Source organism: Phocoena phocoena, chromosome 14 (genome assembly GCF_963924675.1).
Source record: "Phocoena phocoena chromosome 14, mPhoPho1.1, whole genome shotgun sequence".
In the NCBI taxonomy this organism is placed as follows: Eukaryota; Metazoa; Chordata; class Mammalia; order Artiodactyla; family Phocoenidae; genus Phocoena; species Phocoena phocoena.
The window spans coordinates 33,019,532-33,028,996 of NC_089232.1; positions in this window are offsets into that span (position 1 = coordinate 33,019,532).

Sequence of the window (9,465 nt, forward strand, 5' to 3'; positions counted from 1 at the left end):
CCACTGCTGCAAGACAGGGTTCTTTAGGAATTGCTTGGCTCTCATGCATGTGGATGGGCCAACTCTTGACCAATGGACAGTAGGAGCTGATGGAGCAATGCTTCTCTAGTGGATAACATGGGCATCACACATGATCCCACAGGACCCAGTACCCAGTCTCATGTAAAAGGGGCCAACTCAATAATTCATCCTTATGTTGGCTCTTTCTTCTTCTTTCTTTACTCTTGCTTCCCACTTCTGCCTCTTGAGATCACACCCCCAGAGAAACAACTCGCATGCAAGCCTTTGTCTCAGGCTCTGCTTTGGGGGAAATGCAGCCTATATGCTGTAACATGATAGATAGGTGCTCCCAGACAGATGTTACCTGGAACTACCTTGTTAGCATAGAGTCTCCACTGTGTGTGTGTGTCCTTCTCTGTTCTCACTTGTTTTCTAAGCTACATAAAACAAGGCAAAGGAGGTCAAGCTTCATTTGGGGCAAGACGTACATTTGAGGAATAATAGCAGTGCACATTTTTTGGATTGGTTCTTATCTGCCAAGCACTGTTCTAAGCGGTTTATATACATGACCTAACTTTTACTAAATCCTGTGGGGGAGGCACTATTATTGTTCCTGTTTATACACAGGGAAATGGAGGCTGAGAGAATTTTAGTAACTTTAAGTGGCTTGGCTGGGGAATGGCGAAGCTGATCTGATTCCATTGTCTGATGTCAGAGCAGAGCTCTTAAATACTAGAAATCCCAAGATGCAAATCAATATTAGGCTCTGTGTGGGTGATGAATGGGGTTTGATTACCAACATTTAATGTGCAAGCATTAGCATGGGATTGTACACCAAGCTGATTTTTCTCAGGGAACCTGGAGAGAGTGGCCAGACTCCAGCAGGAGAAGTGGAAGGTCTCATTCACCAGGCAGGTGAGGGTCAGCAGAACGGGGCCATTTAACTTCTTATTTGGCTTTATCTGATTGCTGGAAAAGGGTGAACTTTGTGATATTTATTTATGGTTATATATAATGCTTATGATTATTTATGATGTTTGTAAATAGACGGCTCTGCTTGGTAATTTATGGCTGTATCTTGGGCTTTTCATCATAGAGATGGCCTTAAAAATAATTTTAGTCTGTCATTAGAGGACAAATAGATGGTGTTTACCATGTCAGGTTTCAAGTAGGAATGGCTGGTGACACCTGGGAAAGAAAAAAAATAGGATTAGGTAATTTACAAAAGTGCTTCATTTTTCAAAACCTTCTCACTTTCCTCACTTTTTCATGTTGTACCGAAATAGAATGTTTGTCTTAATTAGAAGAAACAGGTCATGACTCTGAAGGCAAACAGATCCATTATTCTTCAAGAAATGCTCTAATCCTCCAGCCTGAGGTCAGGCTGTGTGGATAAGGGGTACACTGGGGGAAGGGACTTTTTATTTAAACTGCTCCTGAGCAAATATTTCCTTCTCCCCATCACAATCAGCTTCCAAAGCAACCCATAAATGTCTTTCTGAAGAGTATACACAGAATCCAGACCCCAGGCCCAGCCCTGGAACACCTGCTAGGGCTGAAGTATTTTAGGGTCCTTTGATGACAGCAGTCATTCACACCATATCTGCTGCCCAGAAGGAGGCTCAGCCAAACAAGTGAAGGTGGGGTTTCCTTGCAATTGACTTTTGCAAAACGAAATAGTCATTCATGCATCCCCAAGTTTGTAATATGCATGTAAAATTTTGTCACATGATGTGGAGTTATTTGCATGAACCAACTTTATTAGTTACCTGGGACTCTGGCCCCAGGTGAGAACAAAAAGAGAACCACAGTTACAGGAACTATAACTAAGGGGTTCTGTGTCCTCTGGCAACTTCTGGAGACTTTCTGAGCATGCACTAAGATCGACAGGTGGTTCAAAGATGAACCAGATACAGATCATGCCTTCCAGAAGCTCACAGACTAATGAAAGAGGGTGCTAACAAATATACCTTAAATAACTAAAGCATGAGATAGAAAGAGTCAAATTTCATCACAGGTAGAGTGCTAGAGGAGCTTGAGAATGAGATTACTTCCAACTGAAAGGATCCAGGAAGACTTTGTAGAATCCTTTGGATTTAACCTTGAAGGGAGGGTTGGATTTGAACGCTCAGGGGTTGGGCTGGGAAGAACTTTCCAGAGGGAGGGTATGGTCTGTGCAAAGGCAGAAGTGTGCAAATGTTAGCATGTGTGTGGGCAGCAGCATGAGAGCAGTGGGGAGTCCAGGGAACTGGGGAAAGACAGTGGAGGGATTTGCCCATTGGATGAGGGATTGTCGAGGAGACTTGTAGGTAAATTAATCCTTCATCGATTGAAGCTGCGAATTGTCCAAGGTCACATGGCTAGCAGTTGGCAGTAGGGTGGATTTCGGCCCTGATCTCTTGGTTCTCAGTTCAGTAAGTTTTCTCTTCCTCACTTTGGATTACAAGAAGCTTTTAACTTTGCTTTATTTTTGGCCATCTGTGACAAGTACCTCGAGGAGCCCATTTTGGGAGGTTAAAGGCAACATGGTCCCGAGGGCTTGATCTTGGAAATCTACCAGCTTTGTGAATAGGTTTACTCTTGCTTTCTTTCCACCTTCCTTCACCCATTAGGATACCAGTGGGGCCAAGTCTGAGACAGTCAGCCTTTGGGAACAGGCACGTGGCTGGAGGTATGTATGTGCGAGAGAGAAGGACATGTGTACGTGCGTCTCTGCTTGATGTTTCTGTTCTGAGGCTAACTATGAATCACCCTTGGAATTTTGTTCTCTCAACTTGACATGGGCAAAAAGCCAGCACAGAGAAGAATTTTACTTTGCCCTAAAGTGTGTTTATTTCTGGGCTTAGCTGGAGCTCAGGAAACAGGGAGTGTTTCATTGACTAGGAAAGCCCTTTCTTGGGTGTTGGCTGGGTGCTGCTTTAGCAGAGAGATAGAGTCAGAGAATGAAGAACACTCAGACATTGGAAGGGATCTTAGAGGTGACCTGCCAGAAAGCTTTCCACAACAGCACTTGGCTTCCTGACGCAGGCTGGGACGTGCCTCTCAGGGCTAGTCTGTTGGGCAACAAATAGCAATTGAGAGCTTAGTATTTGCCGGACAGGGTTGCGGAGAGGAGAGAGTGAGGTCAAGCTAGTCAGGTGCCTAGCACAGTGGAAGCACTTGGTTCAGAAATGGTAGTTTCCGTGGTATGGAGGGTGCTTTGTAGGCTGAGAAAGCCAGTGTTCAGTATGTATAACTGGTTCACTTTGCTGTACAGCACAAGCTAACACAAGATTGTAAATCAACTATACTCCAATTTAAAAAAAAAAAAAGAATATTCTGGGGGTGGGGAGGGGCAGGGGCAGTTTTCCTGGACTTGAGCTCTGCAGATTCCCTTCTCTCTCAAAGCCCATATTTTCAGCTGACATCATCCTTATTTTACAAACTTAGCACCCAGGAAAGCAGCTGGAAGTGCACCAAAACCAAGAGTCAGTTTAATTTTTCTGTTAAACCCTTTCTAAGTTTTGAAATTTGTTTCTTTGGTGATTATTTTATATGTAATTGATATTTCTTTCTTTCTTTTTTAAAAACTGGCTTTAGAATTTGTTTTAGTTTCCTAGGCTAGCTGTAACAAAGGCCACATTCTGAGGTCCCATGTGGACATCAATCTGGGGGGACACTATCCAACCCATTTCAGTATCCATAAAGGGATTTTGGAAAAGAAGGTGGGGTACATAGCGGATGATGAATTCACATTATTGTCTTCCTTCTGCTTTTTATCTCTCTGAACTTGATTTCCTGGGGTAGCTGGAAAGCAAGGCTCTAAAGAGTTAGGGAGTTAGTGGTAGGAGCTCCCAGGCATATAGGGAATGGGCCAGGAGGGCAGGCAGCATTGTCCTCCAGGTTGGGCAGTGACACTGGCTGGTCAGTTTTGTATTTTATTTATTTATATTTTTGGCTGCGTCGGGTCTTTGTTGCAATGCACGGGCTTCTCATTGCAGTGGCTTCTCTCGTTGCAGAGGCTGGGATCTAGGCACACAGGCTCAGTAGTTGTGGTTCCCAGGCTCTAGAGTACAGGCTCAGTAGTTGTGGCACATGGGCTTAGTTGCTCTGCGGCATGTGGGATCTTCCTGGACCAGGGATCAAACCCGTGTGTCCTGCCTTGACAGGCAGATTCTTAACCACTGTGCCACCGGGGAAGTCCCGACTGATCGGTTTTGGCCAGACACCACCATGGTTCCTTTAAACCTGTTTAAAAAGAGTTTAAAAAGCCAGATTTCTGGGCTTCCCTGGTGGCGCAGTGGTTGAGAGTCCGCCTGCCGATGCAGGGGACACGGGTTCGTGCCCTGGTCCGGGAAGATCCCACATGCCGCGGAGCGGCTGGGCCCGTGAGCCATGGCCGCTGAGCCTGCGTGTCCGGAGCCTGTGCTCTGCAACGGGAGAGGCCACAGCAGTGAGAGACACGCGTACTGCAAAAACAAAAACAAAAACAAACAAACAAACAAAAAAAGCCAGATTTCTGGCTTGGCTCTGACATTTACGACTGATGTAAATTCGAACAGATCACAAAATCTCTCTGAGCCTGTTTCCTCACCTGTGAATTAGGAATAGCAACAATACCTGCCTAGCCTACCTGCAGAGAGTGTAGTAACGATCAAGGGAGAGGAAGCGTGAAAGGTCCTTGCCCACTTACTGATGGGCATCTGAAGTCAGGGTGACCTTTTGAAAACACACATCAAATACTTTCACTTCCTTGTTTTAAACCATCTAATTGCTTCTTTGTATTTAGATAAAGCCCAGACTTGTTAGCATAGCTTAAAAGGTCTTGTAGAATCTGGCCCCAACATACATTTTCAGACCCAGATCTCTCTAGAAGTCCTACCTCTCCCAAGTACCCTTCTCTGACTGTTCTAGCCCATACCTGAAAGCTCATATTCTGGACCACTTATTTCAGCACTTGATTAGATTTTATCTTGAATTATTCTTTGATTCTTTCTTATAGGAAGATCTAATCAAGTGAAATCTGCAGAGGCACAGTCAATAAAAGGAGAGCGCTGTAGTCGAAGTTGGACAGTTTCACCCGCTCATCTCTTACTTTGGTGTCCCATCCTTGCTCTTTCTCTTCATAAGCTTGGCCTTGTGGAGCACTGTCTGAAAACCATTTCAGGGACTTTTGTTCAAAATGGCAGAAGTATTCTGTCTCTCCCTCTTTCTCAGATGGCATTAAAATGATAGTAAGGAATTAAAAAAATTATAAACTTATAAAAACTAAAAGTAATAAGTGGGTAGTGATGGTTCATATATTTCAACAAACCTCTAGAAGGTAGAAAACATTTGGAGAAATAATTGGCTAATAAAACAGAGTAAAGAAAGCTTCAGCATAGCTTGGGCTTTAGCTAAAGTAGGACGTCCGTTGCCCAAAAGAACTATAGGGAGGCTCTGTCCTTGGAGAGAGCATGAATGTCAGTGGGATTGAAAACAGAAGACAAACTGGAGCTCCATGGAACTGTTGACCCCACTCTTGCTATCTTTCCTGTGCAACCCAGAATAGCCCTTGTTCTCAAAGTGAATATCTCTACAGACACTGAACACAGTCTTTGGAAGAGGACTCGTGTGAGGATTATTGCCCCAGACCAAAGCTCTCTTGATTCTGGAACTGAGGAATCTCTAGATGTAATGGATGGTTTCCCACCAGTTCACGTGAAGCAAATCCTGCCAGTTGATAAGCCAAACCCTTATTCACAGAGCTCCTGGTCAGCCATTCTATTGTTTCCTTCTTAAATATGAAAAGATATCTGATGATTATCAGAGTATTGAGAAAAGCCAGTAACTTGAAAGAGAATGGCTAAGAGAAACAAATAAAAATGAGCCTGGAGGAAAATAATTCAAGGGACAGAGGAGCACTTAAAAAAAAATTAGTTTCCTCGGACGGATTTGAGAAAATTTTGCATCCATAAAACAAGAGAGAATGTTACAAAAAGGAAAAAAGAGATAAAATAAGAAAGATCTTGTGAAACATAAATGACTGCCAACAAAATAAATTGATATAAAGATTGGAAGGTGAAGTGAAGGAAATCTTAGGATAAGTGAAGGAAAACTTAGAATAAAAAGAGTGATAGAGAGAGAGAGAGAAAGAAAGGAAGGGAGGAGAGATAAAAGAATTTGAAAGAATTAGAAAAAGAAAAGGTAGGAGGATCAATACAGAAGTAGCATTCTCTGAATAATAGATTGGCTTTAATAGGAGTTCCTGAATTTACAGAGGAAACCAGAGGAGGGGAAATTATTAAATAAATAAGAAAAGAAAATGACCCAGAACTGGAGGAAGATACAAGTCTTCAGATTATAAGGACCTAAAGTGTTGAATGGAATAAATGAAAAGAGATCTACTCCAAGACAAATAATCATAAAATTTTGTTTCATTGGGGTTAAAGAGAAGGTCTTAAAAGTTTCCTGAGAAGAAAAGCAGGCAATTTAGAAAGGAACAAGAGTCACTTAGTCTCTTCAAGCTGCTACGACAAAATACAAGAGACTGACTGGCTAATAAAAACAAACATTTATTTCTCACAGTTCTGGAGTCTGGAAGCCTAAGATCAAGGTCTTAGTATGGTCACATTCCAGTGAGACCCTTTTCCTGATTCATAGCTCGTCCCTTGTCATTGTATCCTTAAATGGTGGAAGGGGGCTAAAGTCACTAATTCCCTTCATGAGGGCTCCAACTTTCATGACCTAAGCACCTTCCAAAGTCTCTGCCTCCTAATAACATCACATTGGGCATTAGAATTTCAATATATGAATTTTGAGGGGACACAAACATTCAGACCATAGCAATTAATCTGGCAATTAATTTTAACAGTGATACTGAATGCTAGAAGACATTGAGCAATCCTTTCAAAGTTCTGATTGAATGTGGCTTTTGTTCTAAAATTTTATACCTAGCTAATCTATCAATCAAGTTTGAGGTCAGAATAAAGATCATTTTTTCAAGGACTCAGAAATACTATGACCATGCACATTAGAGAATGTGTTTCAGAAAAAGAAACCAAAGGAGTGAACAAAAAAAAGAGGAAGCTATGGGAGACAAAGCCTCCAACCCAGAAAAAGCAGCAAACAAAAATCCCATCCTGGCAGCTGGGTCTCAAGTCTAGGGAGAAACTAGTCCCGATGGGAGAGGAAAGACAGGGGATGCTGTGAAAGAGGTCTTGGCCAAGTGGAGGACAGTGGAGCTTATAGGTTAAACTGTATGTTGAGAACTTTGAAAATCATGAGGTTTTTATAATGTTGCAGAAAATAAGAAAAAGGAGAAGTGAATCAGAGACTTCAGGAAGAGAATAATAATAGAAGTGTACAAGAAAGGCATTGTCCAAATATAAAGCCAACTCACCTGAGGTATGATTTTGACTAGTTGATGGGATGTGAAGAGGAGAATCCATTTGAATAGATGCCAGAAATGTTATATTATGTTCTGTTTTTCAGTTTTTAACTTTCACTCATACAAATCACGAGGACTTAACTATGGTTCCAAGCAGAATATAAACATTATGAGTCTTGATAATGTAAACATTACAGGTATAGCTGTCACAGGTTGGGGAATGGAAGGGAAGAAGAAGGAAATAGCTGTGAAAAGTTGACGGAACAAGAAGTGAGGCTTTAATATGCCACTTGAAGTTGCCGATGTCGAGAGGAAGAACTGAAAATGGAGGTGTAACTAATTGGGACGAGGAGGGGGAGGGGCAGTAAGGAAGAGGTGGTTCAGGTGAGTTAAATTTTCATCCATCGTAGTGGAAGTCAGTAGATAATATCTAAATATGGTAAATCAAGAAACTGAGCTATGTATCTATTATATAGAGATTGGAAGTAACCACCAGGAGAAATAAAAGTAGAAATGATTAAAAGTGCTTGCTTCTGGGCTTCCCTGGTGGCGCAGTGGTTGAGAGTCCGCCTGCCGATGCAGGGGACGCAGGTTCGTGCCCCGGTCCGGGAAGATCCCACATGCCGTGGAGCGGCTGGGCCCGTGAGCCATGGCCGCTGAGCCTGCGCGTCCGGAGCCTGTGCTCTGCAGCGAGCGGGGCCGCAACAGTGAGAAGCCCGCGTACCACAAAAAAAAAAAAAAAAAAAAAAAAAAAGTGCTTGCTTCTGGGAAGCAGGACTTGGTGGGGCACAGGAGGGGTCACCAATTTTCAATGTAAGTCTTTTCATATAGTATTTGATTTTTTAAACCATATACACGTATTACTTACACAGCATTAACAAAGACATATATACACACAAAGAAAACTGCTGGATTACCTTTGAAACTTGCTTTTAGCCCTCAATTTCAATTATAATTAGCTGAAATTTTAGCTCAGCGGAATATAACTGTAATTAAAAATCTCAACTGCCTAATGGCAGACAATTAGCTGGAGCTGTCAGGAGCCAAAAAGAATGATGGGCAGCTTGAAGACTTTGCTGTAAGGCTTGGCAGCAAACTGCCAAGGATTCCCGCTCCCTGAGTCTGCCTTTGTGTCTTCTAATCCCAAGGAGGCAGCAGGATTTATGGCAGGATCCTTGCCTTTAGATTTCACGGCAGACCGCCCTCAGGTCTTGGCTTCTCCAGTTATTGCCTAAGAATCCTTGGGCAAGTTATTTAACCTTTCTGAACTGTCAGCTGCAAAATGGGGATAACACCTACCTCGCAGTGTTATAATAAAGACTGAATAAAATAATGTAAGTACTGATCACAGCATAGTCCCTGGCACACTACAGATATTCAATCAGTGGCAGCTTAGAGAAGAACAGCATTTTGCATGGTTGAAACACTGTTCTGGAAAAACACAGGGCTTTTCCACTTGATAGAATTTGAAACATTGATGTGAAGTCTTCTGTTCTAGACTTTGGAATCCCCTTGTCAGGAATAGCTAATAGGCAGCGTCTATGTTACCACTCTAACCCATGGCAGACATAGCTAATTGATCTCAGTATTCTTTTTTCTCTCTCTCTCTCTTTTTTTTTAAATTGAAGTATAGTTGATTTACAATTTTGCATTAGTTTCAGGTGTACATCACTTATATGTATATATATATATATATATATATATATACTTATATGTATATATATACACATATATGTATATCTGAAAAAGAATATATATATATTCTTTTCCATTATAGGTTATTACAAGATACTGAATATGGTTCCTTGTGCTATACAGTAGGTCCTTGTTGTTTATCTATTGATCTCAGTATTCTTGTCTGCTAGGTTTTGACGTAGCTTCAGGATCTTTTTCAGTACAGCTTTGGAGATAGCCATTATGAGTCAATCAAAATTGGACCTTGAGGTAAAAATCTATTTTTTGTCTTTGACTAGGTAGATAACAGATGCATCATGATGACCAGTCACCTTTTTCATTTTTTATACCATTTTAAAGGTTACTTTCCATTTACAGTTATTGCAAATTATTGGGTATATTCCCCGTGTTGTACAATACATCCCTGTAGCCTATCTTACACC